The following is a 17207-nucleotide window of genomic DNA, read 5'->3' on the forward strand; positions in this document are numbered from 1 at the left end:
GGCTGCCCAAAGTCACCCCAAAACCACAGACATCTCATAACTCATTACTGGACACTTCATTGCACTCCAGAGAGAAGAAATACAGCTCCACCCACCAGAACACGGACACAAGCTTCCCCAACCAGGAAACCTTGACAAGACACCTGTACAAACCCACACACAGCGAGGAAATGCCACAGTAAAGAACTCCACAAACTGCCAGAATACAGAAAGGACACCCCAAGCTCAGCAATTTAAACAAGATGAGACAGAGGAATACCCAGCAGATAAAGGAACAGGATAAATGCCCACCAAACCAAACAAAAGAGGAAGAGATAGGGAATCTACCTGATAAAGAATTCCGAATAAGGATAGTGAAATGGATATAAAATCTTGAAATTAAAATGGAATCACAGATAAATAGCCTGGAGACAAGGATTGAGAAGATGCAAGAAAGGTTTAACAAGGACCTAGAAGAAATAAAAAAAGAGTCAATATATAATGAATAATGCAATAAATGAAATTAAAAACACTCTGGAGGCAACAAATAGTAGAATAACAGAGGCAGAAGATAGGATTAGTGAATTCGAAGATAGAATGGTAGAAATAAATGAATCAGAGAGGATAAATGAAAAACGAATTAAAAGAAATGAGTACAATCTCAGAGACCTCCAGGACAATATTAAACGCTACAACATTCGAATCATAGGGGTCCCAGAAGAAGAAGACAAAAAGAAAGACCGTGAGAAAATACTTGAGGAGATAATAGTTGAAAACTTCCCTAAAATGGGGAAGGAAATACTCACTCAAGTCCAAGAAACCCAGAGAGTCCCAAACAGGATAAAGCCAAGGCGAAACCCCCCAAGACACATATTAATCACATTAACAAAAATCAAACACAAAGAACAAATATGAAAAGCAGCAAGGGAAAAACAACAAATAACACACAAGGGAATTGCCATAAGGATAACAGCTGATCTTTCAATAGAAACTCTTCAAGCAAGGAGGGAATGGCAAGACATACTTAAAATGATGAAAGAAAATAACCTACAGCCCAGATTATTGTACCCAGCAAGGATCTCATTCAAGTATGAATGAGAAATCAAAAGCTTTTCAGACAAGCAAAAGCTGAGAGCATTCTGCACCACCAAGCCAGCTCTCCAACAAATACTAAACAGGAAACACAAAAACGGTGTATAAATTCGAACCCCAAACAATAAAGTAAATGGCAATGGGACCATAATTATCAGTAATTACCTTAAACGTAAATGGGTTGAATGCTCCAACCAAAAGACAAAGACTGGCTGAATGGATACAAAAACAAGACCCCTACATATGTTGTCTACAAGAGACCCACCTCAAAACAGGGGATACATACAGACTGAAAGTGAAGGGCTGGAAAAAGATTTTCCATGCAAATAGGGACCAAAAGAAAGCAGGAGTAGCGATACTCATATCAGATAAAATAGACTTTAAAACAAAGGCTGTGAAAAGAGACAAAGAAGGTCACTACATAATGATCAAAGGATCAATCCAAGAAGAAGATATAACAATTATAAATATATATGCACCCAACGCGGGAGCACCACAGTATGTAAGACAAATGCTAACAAGTATGAAAGGAGAAATTAACACTAACACAATAATAGTTGGAGATTTTAATACCCCACTCACACCTATGGATAGATCAACTAAATAGAAATTTAACAAGGAAACAAACTTTAAATGATACAATAGACCAGTTAGACCTAATTGATATCTATAGGACATTTCATCCCAAAACAATGAATTTCACCTTTTTCTAAAGTGCACATGGAACCTTCTCCAGGATAGAGCACATCCTGGGCCATAAAGCTAGCCTTGGTAAATTCAAAAAAATAGAAATCATTCCAAGCATCTTTTCTGACCACAATGCAGTAAGATTAGATCTAAATTACAGGAGAAAAACTATTAAAAATTCCAACATATGGAGGCTGAACAACACGCTGCTGAATAACCAGCAAATCACAGAAGAAATCAAAAAAGAAATCAAAATTTGCATAGAAACGGATGAAAATGAAAACACAACAACCCAAAACCTGTGGGACACGGTAAAAGCAGTCCTAAGGGGAAAGTTCATAGCAATACAGGCACACCTCAAGAAACAAGAAAAAAGTCAAATAAATAACCTAACTCTACACCTAAAGCAACTAGAAAAGGAAGAAGTGAAGAACCCCAGGGTTAGTACAAGGAAAGAAATCTTAAAAATTAGAGCAGAAATAAATGCAAAAGAAACAAAAGAGACCATAGCAAAAATCAACAAAACCAAAAGCTGGTTCTTTGAAACGATAAATAAAATTGACAAACCATTAGCCAGACTCATCAAGAAACAAAGGGAGAAAAATCAAATCAATAAAATTAGAAATGAAAATGGAGAGATCACAACAGAAAACACAGAAATACAAAGGATCATAAGAGACTACTATCAACAATTATATGCCAATAAAATGGACAACGTGGAAGAAATGGACAAATTCTTAGATAAGTACAACTTTCCAAAACTGGACCAGGGAAGAAATAGAAAATCTTAACAGACCCATCACAAGCACGGAAATTGAAACTGTAATCAAAAATCTTCCAGCAAACAAAAGCCCAGGTCCAGACGGCTTCACAGCTGAATTCTACCAAAAATTTAGAGAAGAGCTAACACCTATCCTGCTCAAACTCTTCCAGAAAATTGCAGAGGAAGGTAAACTTCCAAACTCATTCTATGAGGCCACCATCAGCCTAATACCAAAACCTGACAAAGATCCCACAAAAAAAGAAAACTACAGGCCAATATCATTGATGAACATAGATGCAAAATCCCTTAACAAATTCTAGCAATCAGAATCCAACAACACATTAAAAAGATCATACACCATGACCAAGTGGGCTTTATCCCAGGGATGCAAGGATTCTTCAATATCCGCAAATCAATCAATGTAATACACCACCTTAACAAATTGAAAAATAAAAACCATATGATTTTCTCAATAGGTGCAGAGAAAGCCTTTGACAAAATTCAACATCCATTTATGATAAAAACTCTCCAGAAAGCAGGAATAGAAGGAACATACCTCAACATAATAAAAGCTATATATGACAAACCCACAGCAAACATTATCCTCAATGGTGAAAAATTGAAAGCATTTCCTCTAAAGTCAGGAACAAGACAAGGGTGCCCACTTTCACCATTACTATTCAACATAGCTTTGGAAGTTTTGGCCACAGCAATCAGAGCAGAAAAAGAAACAAAAGGAATCCAAATTGGAAAAGAAGAAGTAAAACTCTCACTGTTTGCAGATGACATGATCCTCTACATAGAAAACCCTAAAGACTCCACCAGAAAATTACTAGAACTAGTCAATGACTATAGTAAAGTTGCAGGATATAAAATCAACACACAGAAATCCCTTGAATTCCTATACACTAATAATGAGAAAACAGAAAGAGAAATTAAGGAAACAATTTCATTCACCATTGCAACGGAAAGAATAAAATACTTAGGAATATACCTACCTAAAGAAACTAAAGACCTATATATAGAAAACTATAAAACACTGGTGAAAGAAATCAAAGAGGACACTAATAGATGGAGAAATACACCATGTTCATGGATTGGAATAATCAATATAGTGAAAATGAGTATACTACCCAAGGCAATTTATAGATTCAATGCAATCCCTATCAAGCTACCAACAGTACTCTTCACAGAGCTAGAACAAATAATTTCACAATTTGTATGGAAATACAAAAAACCTCGAATAGCCAAAGCGATCTTGAGAAAGAAGAATGGAACTGGAGGAATCAACCTACCTGATTTCAGGCTCCACTACAAAGCCACAGTTATCAAGACAGTATGGTACTGGCACAAAGACAGAAATATAGATCAATGGAACAAAATAGAAAGCCCAGAGATAAATCCACACACATATGGACACCTTATCTTTGACAAAGCAGGCAAAAATATACAATGGATTAAAGACAATCTCTTTAACAAGTGGTGCTGGGAAATCTGGTCAACCACTTGTAAAAGAATGAAACTAGAACGCTTTCTAACACAATACACAAAAATAAACTCAAAATGGATTAAAGATCTAAACGTAAGACCAGAAACTATAAAACTCCTAGAGGAGAACATAGGCAAAACATTCTCTGAAATACATCACAGCAGGATCCTCTATGACCCACCTCCCAGAATATTGGAAATAAAAGCAAAAATAAACAAATGGGACCTAATTAACCTTAAAAGCTTCTGCACATCAAAGCAAACTATTAGCAAGGTGAAAAGACAGCCTTCAGAATGGGAGAAAATAATAGGAAATGAAGCAACTGACAAACAACTAATCTCAAAAATATACAAGCAACTCCTACAGCTCAACTCCAGAAAAATCAATGACCCAATCAAAAAATGGGCCAAAGAACTAAATAGACATTTCTCCAAAGAAGACATACAGATGGCTAACAAACACATGAAAAGATGCTCAAAATCACTCATTATCATAGAAATGCAAATCAAAACCACTATGAGGTACCATTTCACACCAGTCAGAATGGCTGCAATCCAAAAGTCTACAAATAATAAATGCTGGAGAGGGTGTGGACAAAAGGGAACCCTCTTACACTGTTGGTGGCAATGCAAACTAGTACAGCCACTATGGAGAACAGTGTGGAGATTCCTTAAAAAACTGGAAATAGACATGCCTTATGATCCAGCAATCCCACTGCTGGGCATACACACTGAGGAAACCAGAAGGGAAAGAGACACGTGTACCCCAAAGTTCATCGCAGAACTGTTTATAATAGCCAGGACATGGAAGCAACCTGGATGTCCATCAGCAGATGAATGGATAAGAAAGCTGTGGTACATATACACAATGGAGTATTACTCCGCCATTAAAAAGAATAGAATGAATCAATTCTAATGAGGTGGATGAAACTGGAGCCTATTATACAGAGTGAAGTAAGCCGGAAAGAAAAACACCAATACAGTATACTAACGCATATATATGGAATTTTGAAAGACAGTAACAATAACCCTGAGTACGAGACAGCAAAAGAGACACTGATGTATAGAAGAGTCTTATGGACTCTGTGGGAGAGGGAGAGGGTGGGAAGATTTGGGAGAATGGCACTGAAACATGTAAAATATCATGTATGAAAAGAGTTGCCAGTCCAGGTTTGATGCACGATACTGGATGCTTGGGGCTAGTGCACTGGGACGACCCAGAGGGATGCTATGGGGGGGAGGAGGGAGGAGGGTTCAGGATGGGGAGCACATGTATACCTGAGGCGGATTCATTTTGATATTTGGAAAAACTAATACAATTATGTAAAGTTTAAAAATAAAATAAAATTTAAAAAAAAATCCACAGGAGGCTTGACTCCCTTTAGGCCACTCAGTGGTCTCCAAGAAATACCCGTCGGGACTCGAGAGGAGAGCAGAGTCCTTTCCTTCCTCTCGAGATGAGGCCTGACTCCTCGGGTGTGTCTAAAATGCAACCCCGAGATCTCTGTCTTCCCTGGAGAGGAACATTAGGTCCTGGACACAAGCTTAGATGAGGTCTCTTTTGCCCTGAAGTGACTCGAGAGCAATCCCTAGCTCTCCCTCGCAACTCCAATGGAAGATTGGACTTCCCTGGGCCAACACAAGAGGAAGCCTGAATTCCCCATCGTAACTCGAGAATCCCGCCGAAACTCGAGAAAAACCACATGGTTACCCCGTCATCGCAAGATGAGGCCCTTGCCCACTACAGCGTCTAAAGAGAAGTCCCACGTTTCTTCTTGAAGTGTGAAAAGGTACTTGGCACCCTTGATGCGATTCCAAAAGTTCCCCGACACCCTGGTCTCTCTCGAGGGGAACACCGAGGTTCCCGGTACGACTTCATCTGAGCCACTTCTCCCCTCCTGATTGCCACTGGAAGTTCGACTCCCGTGCTTTGTCTGGAAGGGGTTCCCAACCTACCCGGTGCACCTCAGGATGAGGCCGGTCTAAAGAGGATATTTGAGACGTAGCTTCATGGGTGGTAACACATGCCGAAAGACCCCGATTTCCTGGTCCGCTCTTGATAAGAACCCGATGCCTAGACACCTCTTCAAAGGCAACCCTGTGGAAGAAGGCACAACACGAAGGGGCACTGACACCCTCGGGCATCGTCCAGAAAAACCCGCAGATTCCAAACACAGTTCGACAAGTTGCCTGTCACCCCGTGAATAACTCGAGAGGCAAGCAGAGTTCCATTCCTCCTTACAAGACGAGGCCTGACTGTCCTGTCCCAACTCTGCAGGGACCCTGCGATCAGAGTCAGAAATGGAGACGAACCCTGAGGTTCCTGCCTCCACTAGAGATGAGGCCCTCTTCTATTGCACCAAACCCAGTGGAGTCCCGAGAGGGCCCTCCCAACTCCAGGGTATCCTTGACTTCTCAGAGGCACACTGAGAAGCTCCCTGAGGCCACCGGCACTAGTCGAGGGAACCCAGGGTTTACTGCTGCGACCCAAGAAACACCTCGAAAGTCCTTCTTTAACGGTTCTTGAGGCTCGATACACCTACCATGACTCTAGAGCAATGACGCGCTCCCCCTCGCAATGCGCATGGAGACCTGACTTCCCAAGCGCCACATGAGAGGCCCCCTGAGCTCCCCGTAGTACCTCATGAGAAACCCCACACTGGCGCTGCAGCTCAAGAAAACCCACGAGACGCCCCCTTCATCGCGAGATGAGGGCCTTCTTTTCCAGCATGGCCTGGAGAGCAATCCCGAGTCCTCTCTCCAAACTCCACAGGAGGCTTGACTCCCTTTAGGACACTCAGTGGGCTCCAAGAGATACCCGTCGCAACTCAAGAGGAGAGCGGAGTCCTTTGCTTCCCCTCGAGACAAGGACTGACTCCCCGGGTGCATCGGGAAAGCAACCCCGAGATCCCTGTCCCCCCTGGAGACGAACATTCTGTCCTGGACACAAGCCTAGATAAGGTCTCTTTTGCCCTGCAGTGACTCGAGCGCAATCCCCAGCTCTCCCTTGCAACTCGAATGGAAGACTGGACTTCCCTGGGCCAACACAAGAGGAAGCCTGAATTTCCTGACCTAACTCGAGAATCCCGCCACAACTCGAGAAAAACGACGTGGTTAACCCGTCACCACAAGATGAGGCCCTTGCCAGCTACAGCGTCTCAAGAGAAGTCTCACATTCCATCTTGAAGTTTGAAATGGTACTTAGCACCTTTGATGTGACCCCAAAAGTTCCCCGACATCCCAGTTTTACTCGAGGGGAACATCGAGGTTCCCGGCACCACTTCATCTGAGCCCCTTCTCCCCTCCTGATCGGGACAAGAGGGTCGATTCACTTGCTTTGTCTGAAAGGGTTACCGACCTTCCTGGTGCACCTCAGGTTGAGGTCCGTCTCAAGAAGAAATTCGAGACGTAGGCTTGTGGGTGGTGCCACATGCCGAAAGACCCTGATTTCCTGGTCTGCTCTTGATAAGAACCTGAAGGCTGGATACCTCTTCGAAGGCAACCCTGTGTATGAAGGCAAAAAACGAAGAGGAACTGACACCCCCATGCATCGTCCGGATAAAACCGCAGGTTCCACACACAGCTCGACAAGTGGCCTGTTATCCGGTGAACAACTCGAGAGTCCAGTGGAGTTCCATTCCTCCACACAAGACGAGGCCTGACTCTCCTGTCCTAACTCTGTAGGGACTCTGTGTTCAGAGTCAGAAATGGAGAGCAACCCTGAGGTTCCTGCTTCAAATCGAGATGAGGCCCTCTTCTGACAAGGTCCAGCCTCCGCTGGTCCAGGGTTTTTGAAGGGGAGACAGAGTAGGCGACCTATTGATTTATTTATCAAAGATATAAAGAGTAATAGAATGAGTATAGCTCAGTAGGAAAATTTAGTGGAGAAAAGAAGCTGAGTAGCTTGGTTTACGCGGAAAATCGGTATAACCCATGACACCAGGTTAGCTCTGACCACGGAGGCCGCAGGCTCCCTCTCGAATAGCGAAAAGTGCCCCACCTTAGACACCTTCTCAAGTGGCCTTCGAAGCCCAGGCAAATAAATGGTCGCAGAGGATATCCACACTCCAGATGGACACTCATCTGAAAATTGAGGGGAACAATGACATTAGGAGACTAAGCGTTGGCAATCAAGGCCCGTAGCTTTATTTTCAACAGGGGTTTTTATACCCTAAGTTACACATAGAGGATAATGGGGATACAAAGTCAGCAGCCTTTGATCCTTATCAAAAACCAGGGTTTCTGTCCTGCAAATGTATTGTATACAAATGGTTTAGGTGATTTACATCATCTTCTGGCCAGAAGACCTATTAACATTTTATGACTCTTGACAAAGACTTATCAACCGTAAGACTTATTTTCTCTAAGAGTAATTATTTTAAGGTTTGGCCCCATCTTTCGAAGATAAAATTGCATCCCTATAGGGCAGATGTGTAATGGGTTTACAACAAAGGAAAGAATTTATTACCTTAAGGGTCTAAAGTTAGTAACACCAAGGCCACTACTTATTTTTTCTACATACCAACTATATTAATTAATACACATTCAAGGATACAATTCAGGGGATATGGAAACTTGGCAACAAGCATTGGTTCATCAATGAAATATTTTACTAGTTTTATTCTGACAGTTTCTAACTCTCTGAGAGGCTCTAAGCTATTTGAATATCTTAAGCTTCCCGTGCCTCTCGAGGCTCGGAGACTGTAAACAATTGTATGCATTGCTGTAGGAGACCAGGTAAACTTGTCAGGCGAGTTAGAGAGCCATCTGACGTGTTTGGATTTAAACACTCCTAATTGCCCAGGAACTTTATTAATTGGAGCTGTAAGTTAGCTCTCTGACAGAGAGAGTGAGATGGTGGTGGGGGACAGCCCCCAGTAAAGTCAGAGGTGAGAGCACAAAGCAATAAAGTAGGCAGACTCTGGTTTTTGGGGGTAGATGCTCAAGAATATCCGGGAGGACTCCTGAGGCTCGATCCCGCCTTTGTGTATGCCCAGCCTCCTTCCTCATGACCTTTGTCACGAATGGAATGTCTCTCGCCGGCTCCCGGCATCTCCCCGTTTTTTATTTCTTAAAACAGCCAGATGTAGCTCAGTCGCGAGCCTCTGAATACTCTGCCGAAGAATCCTGACAATACAAGGAAGAATGATTATGAGAAGCAGAATTAAAGCAGCCACCGCAGCATAGCTAAAGACATTAGACAGAATATTCTTTCCTGAGATGTAGTTAGGGAAAGTATGGAAGAAATCATTTGCTGTTCCAGCAGCAGTAAAATCTAATCGGGAGTGTTCCATGGTTGCTATTTGATTGTGAAGTTTCCCTACGTCTCAACCAATGTCAGAGCTGTTCCAGATACCTGAAATATGGTTTTTAATCTTTTCCCATTCAAAATCTGTCTCATTTACTTTCAGGGGTGTTCCACATATCCACTGATAGTCAGCATGACAAGGCAATGCCATTTTCACCTTTAAAGCCTGCAATTCAGTCCCAATATGTATTACTGCTTCCTCTAGGGCGTCTACCCTCATTTCTAATTTTCTCTCTATAGCTTCCTGTGTTGCCAATGTTAAAGAAACATTTTTGGACATAGAATCAACATATTGAGCAGTATGTACTTGTGGAGTCAATGATATTGCTGCCACAGTAACAGAAGTGATTGCACTTATCAAAGCTGCTGTTCCCAAGATAAGTAAGCCCACAAACCGTCGTGTTTGCATTAAATCCTGTAGTTGTTGTAATACAGCAAGACCATAATTCAATAAGTGGTTACATCATAAGATAAGGTGGATGTTGTAGCATTACAAAGGAGCAAACATTATATTGAGGGTTTAAACAAGATGAACCAGGGAGCAGCTGTAGGCATCGGCCCGGGGGAGCAGTGTCCCCAGCATCAGGAGGCAGAACGCGAGCGGCAGGCTGTGGGCCAAGGCGCCTATGGTGGGCGGAGGGGCAGGGTTCGTGGTTTAGGGCTAGCCGCCACCGCTTGGGCTCAGGGCGGTCCCCTCTCGCCGGTGGGGCCACGCTGGTCTGGACGGCACTCCGCAGGCACGCTTTCCTCTCTGGCCCTCACTCGCTGCACAGACTTCTTTGCTCTAGGTCACGGGGTGCAGCGAGGAGGGTGCAAGGCGCTGCTGGTGGCATGGAGGTGAGAGCTGGCTGGGGGAGGGGGAGCGAGCGAGTGCGCGCGCCGTGAACCTGGTCTTTGGGAAATGTGACATGATGAATTTGTCTGAGATCCAAACCGGAGAATCTGCATTCTGTAGAAATATACAAGCATACCCTCTCCCACAAGTTAGCAACACATCTGGCCTTTTTCACTCTCCCGTAAGGAGGCCTTTTTACTTGACCAGGGGCCGAGTCGTAGCCTGTAATTCAGGCATCTAGTGTCTCATCATTGTAGTCTGCCCCTGTGTGTTTACGTTTAAGTGATTAATTACAATTGGAACATAACTTCACTATTTGTCTAGCTGTTTCCCTATGGATATGTTAATTTAGGTCTAATATTTAGTTTAGGTCTCTGTATAAATTTAAGTAATAAATGTATAACCTCCTTATCTCATTTTGGTATACAGATATACCTAAATGCAAAATGCATTTATATATGTATTTATATATGGCAACAAGTATAAAGTTATTGACATATAATATATATAAATCAATATACTTGAATTAATCTTTATAATTAATATATTAATTAATATATATTACAGCAATACAACACATACACAGCTAATACCAACCAACACAAACCAATATACTGTAATAATACATGTCACACATTTATAATTATACAGTATATAGAACATATATCATCACAGCACATCAATCCATACCAATTAATATCAGCCACACACACATTATATTACTGCCATATATATTTAATTATACAGTATATATATATATATGTGTGTGTGTATATAGTATACATATTAATTTATATACAAATTAATTAAGTATAGATCTATAAATAGAATTAGGTATACCTTTATAATATTTTATTTATACCCATACCTAATTAGGCAAACTGTAATTAGGCAAATACATTTATATTATGTATTTATAACAATATATAAAGTATTGTTAAATGTACCACCTGTACAGCATCTCCACCCCACATACCACTTTCTCTAATCCCACCAACTCATTGTCAGTATTATGTATTGGCCAGGAGCTGGGCCAGTCTTTCCCAGCAATGTTAAGAGACGTCTGTTCCTGTGTCTAATAGCCCTGGCGTTTTATTCTCTTGAAGTAAAAGATCTTTTAAAGGCCTTGGAACTGTAATTTCCTGCACCCAAAAGGCTAGATCACTAGATCCAAATGTTTTGTGGCTCTTAGCTTGAGAAGTCAAGTTTTTCCTTGTCTGATAGTAAGGTAAAAGTAAAAGCTGTGTTACTTTTTGACCTTTATTAATTTGTACAGTTTTGATAGGCAGTGAGATCAAGACTTTAATTTCTCAATATCATCAGAATCGACTACACCATGCACCAGCGAAATTTCTTTTCTTTCTTTTTTTTATTTAATTTTTTTTAAAAGAAAGCGAACTACGCCCCAGGACAAATCTTACAATGTCCTCAGATAGGGGGCCAGCCACTCCGGTTGGAATTGGAGTAAGCGGCACATCAGGGGTTAATATTGTTATTAAATCTCCTTGCCTTTTCGCTTTTCTCCTAGCCTGGGTGAGACCCCCCTGAGGGAGTTTTCTCCAAGGAGCACACTCTGCATATTGTGTACTAAAAGCTCCTTTCTTTAAAAAACTTTTTATCTTCCTCAGTCTTAGGCAACACTTTGGGAGGCTTTGGGGGCAAAGTGGGGAACTCCTGGGTCCTGGGAGGCACAATCGAAGGCGGTGGCGGTCGCCTTAAATCAGAAAGTGGTGGATAAGTTTTTTAAAGGTTTGTGCAGAGGGGGAGGGAGCTCGCCAGGGCTCTCGGCCACAGCGTCCTGTAAGCCCTCTCCTTCCTCGGGAGGTAGACCACTTTCTCCCTCCTTTTTTTTTTTTTCAATGGCAGAAAATATGATCTGTGCAGTAAATGGAGACTCACCACCATCCACCTTTATAGCCTCCCCCATAGGCTATTTAACAGCCTCATGACGGAGGTCCAGGACATTTCTAATCATATTCCACAGTCAATAAATATTTGTCTATTCTTAGATGCAGAGAAATCCATTTTTAATTTTTTTTTAATTTTAGAGAATATTTTTGTTTATTTTGTAACCTCTTTACCCTGGCTAAACTGCAGAGGGGACTAGAAAAGAAGCCTCAAGGTGAGGATCAAGTTCATCCTTGGGACTAGAGAAAATCCTTCTCCGGGAAACTCCTAGCGGTGGCCCTTTACCCCGACATGGAGGAGGAGGCATAGGGGGATGGGAGCGTCCCGAAGTTTTCCTCTTCTGTTCCGGAGATCCTTTAACTGTTTGGTAACTAAATCTTATGAACTGTCTGATCGGGGATGTTTCCCTCAACCTCCTAGGAGCGGATGGTCTGATTAGGGATGTTTTCTTAAACTTTTAGGAGCATCTTTAGCTAAAAAAAAAAAAAATCCTCATCAGAATGGCATCGAGCTGCTGTTTCCTCTAAACCTTTTTCAAATTGAGGGGAGAGCTGATCTTTCTTTTCATCCCTATCTTTTACATGCTCATTGGCAGTCATAGCGGCTAGCCATTCATTTAGCTGTCGATAGCTAGGTATAGCCTCTTCATTTTCACTTTTCTTTATAACAGGTACCTTTTCAGATTTGCTTTTTTGTTTAACAGGTACTTTTCCAACTTTACTTTCCTCTTTAACAGGTACCTTTTCAAATTCATGAGCTGGATCTAAAACATCTCTAGTCATATTCCACAGAGGAAAGGTGTAAGTAGGGATTTTTTCCAAACCTTGCTGAGCACAATAAGCTCTTAGCTGTTTTCCTAGTTTTTTCAAGATATCTAGGTTAACAGTGCCTTGTTGTAGAAACCAAGGGCAGTGGTCTTGTACAAATGTAAAAAATGATTGAATGGAAGATTTTTTAACCTTGATTCTTCTTTTACTTAATAACTGTAAAATTACTCCTATAAAGAGCTGTCTTTCATTTGATTCAGTGTTGCCCATGTCAGAAAATTAAGGATAGTAAAAGATTTTGCCTTTAGCTATCTAAAGATTAGGCCTTTTTTGTCAGCCTTTTTAGAAACCGTTTTTTTCTCTCTAACTCTTCAACACTTCCCACTCCTCTCGCCCTGTCTATTCTACAGGGGGATCTGCAGCCCCCTAAGTGGGATCCTATCTGTCCCGAAAACTGAACACTGGGGGAATGGGGTTGGGGATTTACCTTCGAAATGCCTGTCTCGGGTGCCACCTGCAGAGGTCCAGCCCCAGCTGATCCAGGGTATTCGAAGGGAAGATGGAGTAGGCGACCTATTTATTTATTTATTTATTCATCAAAGATATAAAGAGTAATAGAATGAGGATAGCTCAGTAGGAAAATTCAGTGGAGAAAAGCAGCTGAGTAGCTTGGTTTACGCGGAAAATCAATATAACCCATGACACCAGGTTAGCTCTGACCACGGAGGCTGCAAGTGCCCTCTAGAATAGAGGAAGGTGCCCCACCTTAGACACCTTATCGAGTGGGTCTTCGAAGTCCAGGCAAATAAATGGTCGCAGAGGATATCCACGCTCCAGATGGACACTCATCTGAAAATTGAGGGGAATAATGACATGGGGAGACCAAGCGTTGGCGAGCAAGGCCCGTAGCTTTATTTTCAACACAGGTTTTAATACCCTAAGTTACACATAGAGGATAATAGGGGATGCAAAGTCAGCAGTCTTTAATCCTTATCAAAAACCAGGGTTTCTTTTCTGCAGATTTATCATATAAAAATGGTTTAGATGATTTACATCATCTTCTGGCCAGAAGACCTATTAACATTTTATGACTCTTGACAAAGACTTATCAACGGTAAGAGTTATTTTCTCTAAGAGTAATTGTTTAAGGTTTGGCTCCATCTTTCGAAGATAAAATTGCATTCCTATAGGGCGGATGTGTAATGGGTTTACAACAAAGAAAAGAATTTATTACCTTAAGGGTCTAAAGTTACTAACATCAAGGCCACTACTTATTTTTTCTACATACCACCTATATTAATTAACACACATTCAAGGATACAATTCAGGGGATGTGGAAACTTGGCAAAAAGCATTGGTTCATCAATGAAATCTTTTACTAGTTTTATTCTGACAGTTTCTAACTCTCTGAGAGGCTCTAAGCTATTTGAATATCTTAAACTTCCCGTGCGTCTCGAGGCTGGGAGACTGTACACAATCGTATGCATAGCTGTAGGAGACCAGGTAAACTTGTCAGGCGAGTTAGAAAACCATCTGAGGGGTTTGGATTTAAACACTACTAATTGCCCAGGAACATTATTAGTTGGAGCTGTAAGTTAGCTCTTTGACAGAGAGAGTGAGATGGTGGTGGGGGACATCCCCAGTAATGTCAGAGGTGAGAGAACAAAGCAATAAGAAGGCAGACTTTGGTTTTTGGGGGTAGATGCTGAAGAATATACGGGGGAACTCCCAGAGGCTCGATCCTGCCTTTGAGTATGCCGAGACTCTTTCCTCATGACATTTGTCACGAGTGGAATGTCTCTCGCTGGCTCCCGGCAATCTTCCATTGCACCAAACGCAGTGGAGTCCCGAGAGGCCCCTCCCAACACCACAGTATCAGTGTCTTCTCAGAGGCACCCTGAGCAACTCCCTGAGGTCACCGGCACAAGTCGAGGGAACACAGGGTATCCTGCCGCAACCCGAGAAAGACCTCAAGAGTCCGTCTTCCACGCGTCTTGAGGCCGGATTCCCCTACCATGACTCGAGAGCAATGACACGCTCCCCCTCGCCATGCGCATGGACACCTGACTTCCCTGGCGCCACATGAGAGGCTCCCTGAGCTCCCCGTCATACCTCGTGAGAAACCCCACACTGGCACCACAGCTCGGGAAAACCCACGAGACGCCACCGTCATCGCGAGATTGGGGACTTCTTTTCCTGCCTGACCTGGAGAGCAATCCCTGGTCCTCTCTCCAAACTTCACAGGAGGCTTTACTCCCTTTAGGCCACTCAATGGGCTCCAAGAGATACCTGTCGCGACTTGAGAGGAGAGCAGAGTACTTTGTTTCCCCTCGAGAGGAGGCCTTACCCCGGGTGAGTCTGGAATGCAACCCCGAGATCCCTGTTGCCCCTGGAGAGGAACATTATGTCCTGGACAAAAGCCTAGATGAGGTCTATTTTGCCCTACAGTGACTCGAGAGCAACACCCATCTCTCCCTCGCAATTCGAATGGAAGATTGGTCTTCACTGGGCCAACACAAGAGGAAGTCTGAATTTCCCGTTGTAACTCGAGAATCCCGCCGCAACTCTTAAAAACCACGTGGTTCCCCATTCATCGCAATATGAGGCCTTTGCCCACTACAGAGTCTCAAGAGAAGTCCCATGTTTCGTCATAAAGATCGAAATGCTACTTGGCACCCTTGATGAGACCCCAAAAGTTCCCCAATATACCGGTCTCACTCCAAGGGAACACCGAAGTTCCTGGCACCACTTCATTTGAGCCCCCTCTCCCCTCCTGATCACGGCAGGAAGGTCGATTCCCCTGCTTTGTCTAGAAGGGGTTCCCGACCTTCATGGCGCACCTCAGGATGAGGCCAGTCTCACGAAGAAATTCGAGACGTAGCCTCGTGTTGGTGCCACGTGCCGAAAGACCCCGATTTCTCGGTCTGCTCTTGATAAGAACCCGATGCCCGGACACCTCTTCTAAGGCAACCCTGTGGATGAAGGCACTACACGAGGGGGCACTGGCAACCATGTTCATCGTCTGGAAAATCCCGCAGGATCCACATACAGCTCCACAACTGGCCTGTCACCCCTTAAACAACGAGAGAGGCAAGCAGAGTTCCCTTCCTCAGACAAGACGAGGCCTGAATATCCAATCCCAACTCTGCAGGCACGTTTCGATCTGAGTCAGAAATGGAGAGGAAACCTGAGGTTCCTGCCTCAACCCGAGATGAGGCCCTCTTCCATTAAAACAAACCCAGTGGAGTCCCGAGAGGCCCCTCCCATCTCCACAGTATCCCTGACTTCTCATAGGCATTCTGAGAAGCTCCTTGAGGCCACGGGCAAAAGTCGAGGGAAACAAGGGTTTCCTGCCACAACCGAAGAAAGACCTCGAGAGTCCTTCTTCAATGCGTCTTGAGGTCAGATTCCCCTACCATGGCTCGAGAGCAATAACGCGCTCCCCCTCGCCACGCACATGGAGACCTGACTTCCCTGGAACCACACGAGAGGCTCCCTGAGCTCCCCGTCGTACCTCGTGTGAAACCCCACACTGGCGCCGCAGCTCGAGAAAACCCACAAGACCCCTCAGTCATCGCGAGATGAGGGCCATCTTTTCCTGCATGGCCTGGAGAGCAGTCCCAAGTCCTCTCTCCAAACTTCACAGGAGGCTTGACTCCCTTTAGGCCACAAAGTGGGCTCCAAGAGGTGCCCGTCGCGACTCGAAAGGAGAGCGGAGTCCTTTGCTTCCCTTCGACACGAGGCCTGACTCCCCGGGTGAGTCTGGAATGCAAACCTGTGATCCCTGTGGCCCTTGGAGAGGAACATTAGGTCCTGGACACAAGCCTAGATGAGGTCTCCTTTGCCCTGCAGTGACTCGAGCGCAACCCCCAGCTCTCCCTCGTAACTCGAATGGATGATTGGACTTCCCTGGCCCAACACAAGAGGAAGCCTGAAATCCCCGTCGTAACTCGAGAATCCTTTCGCAACTCGAGAAAAACCACGTGGCTCCCCCGTCATCGCAAGATGAGGCCCTTGCCAGCTACAGCATATCAAGAGAAGTCCCACGTTCCATCCTGAAGTACAAAACGGTACTTGGCACCCTTGATGCGACCCCCAAAGTTCCCTGACATACCGGTCTCACTCGAGGGAAACACCAAAGTTCACGGCACCACTTCCTGTGAGCCCCTTCACCCCTCCTGATCGCGACAGAAGGGTCGATTCCCATGTTTTGTCTGCAAGGGGCTCCCGACATTCCCCGCGAACCTCCGGATGAGGCCGGTCTCATGAGGAAATTCGAAAAGTAACCTCATGGTTGGTGCCACATGCCGAAAGATCCCGAATTCCCGGTCCACTCTAGATAAGAACCTGACGCCCGGACATCTCTTCGAAGGCAACCCT

Source organism: Bubalus kerabau, chromosome 3, assembly GCF_029407905.1.
Source record: "Bubalus kerabau isolate K-KA32 ecotype Philippines breed swamp buffalo chromosome 3, PCC_UOA_SB_1v2, whole genome shotgun sequence".
Taxonomy (NCBI): domain Eukaryota; kingdom Metazoa; phylum Chordata; class Mammalia; order Artiodactyla; family Bovidae; genus Bubalus; species Bubalus kerabau.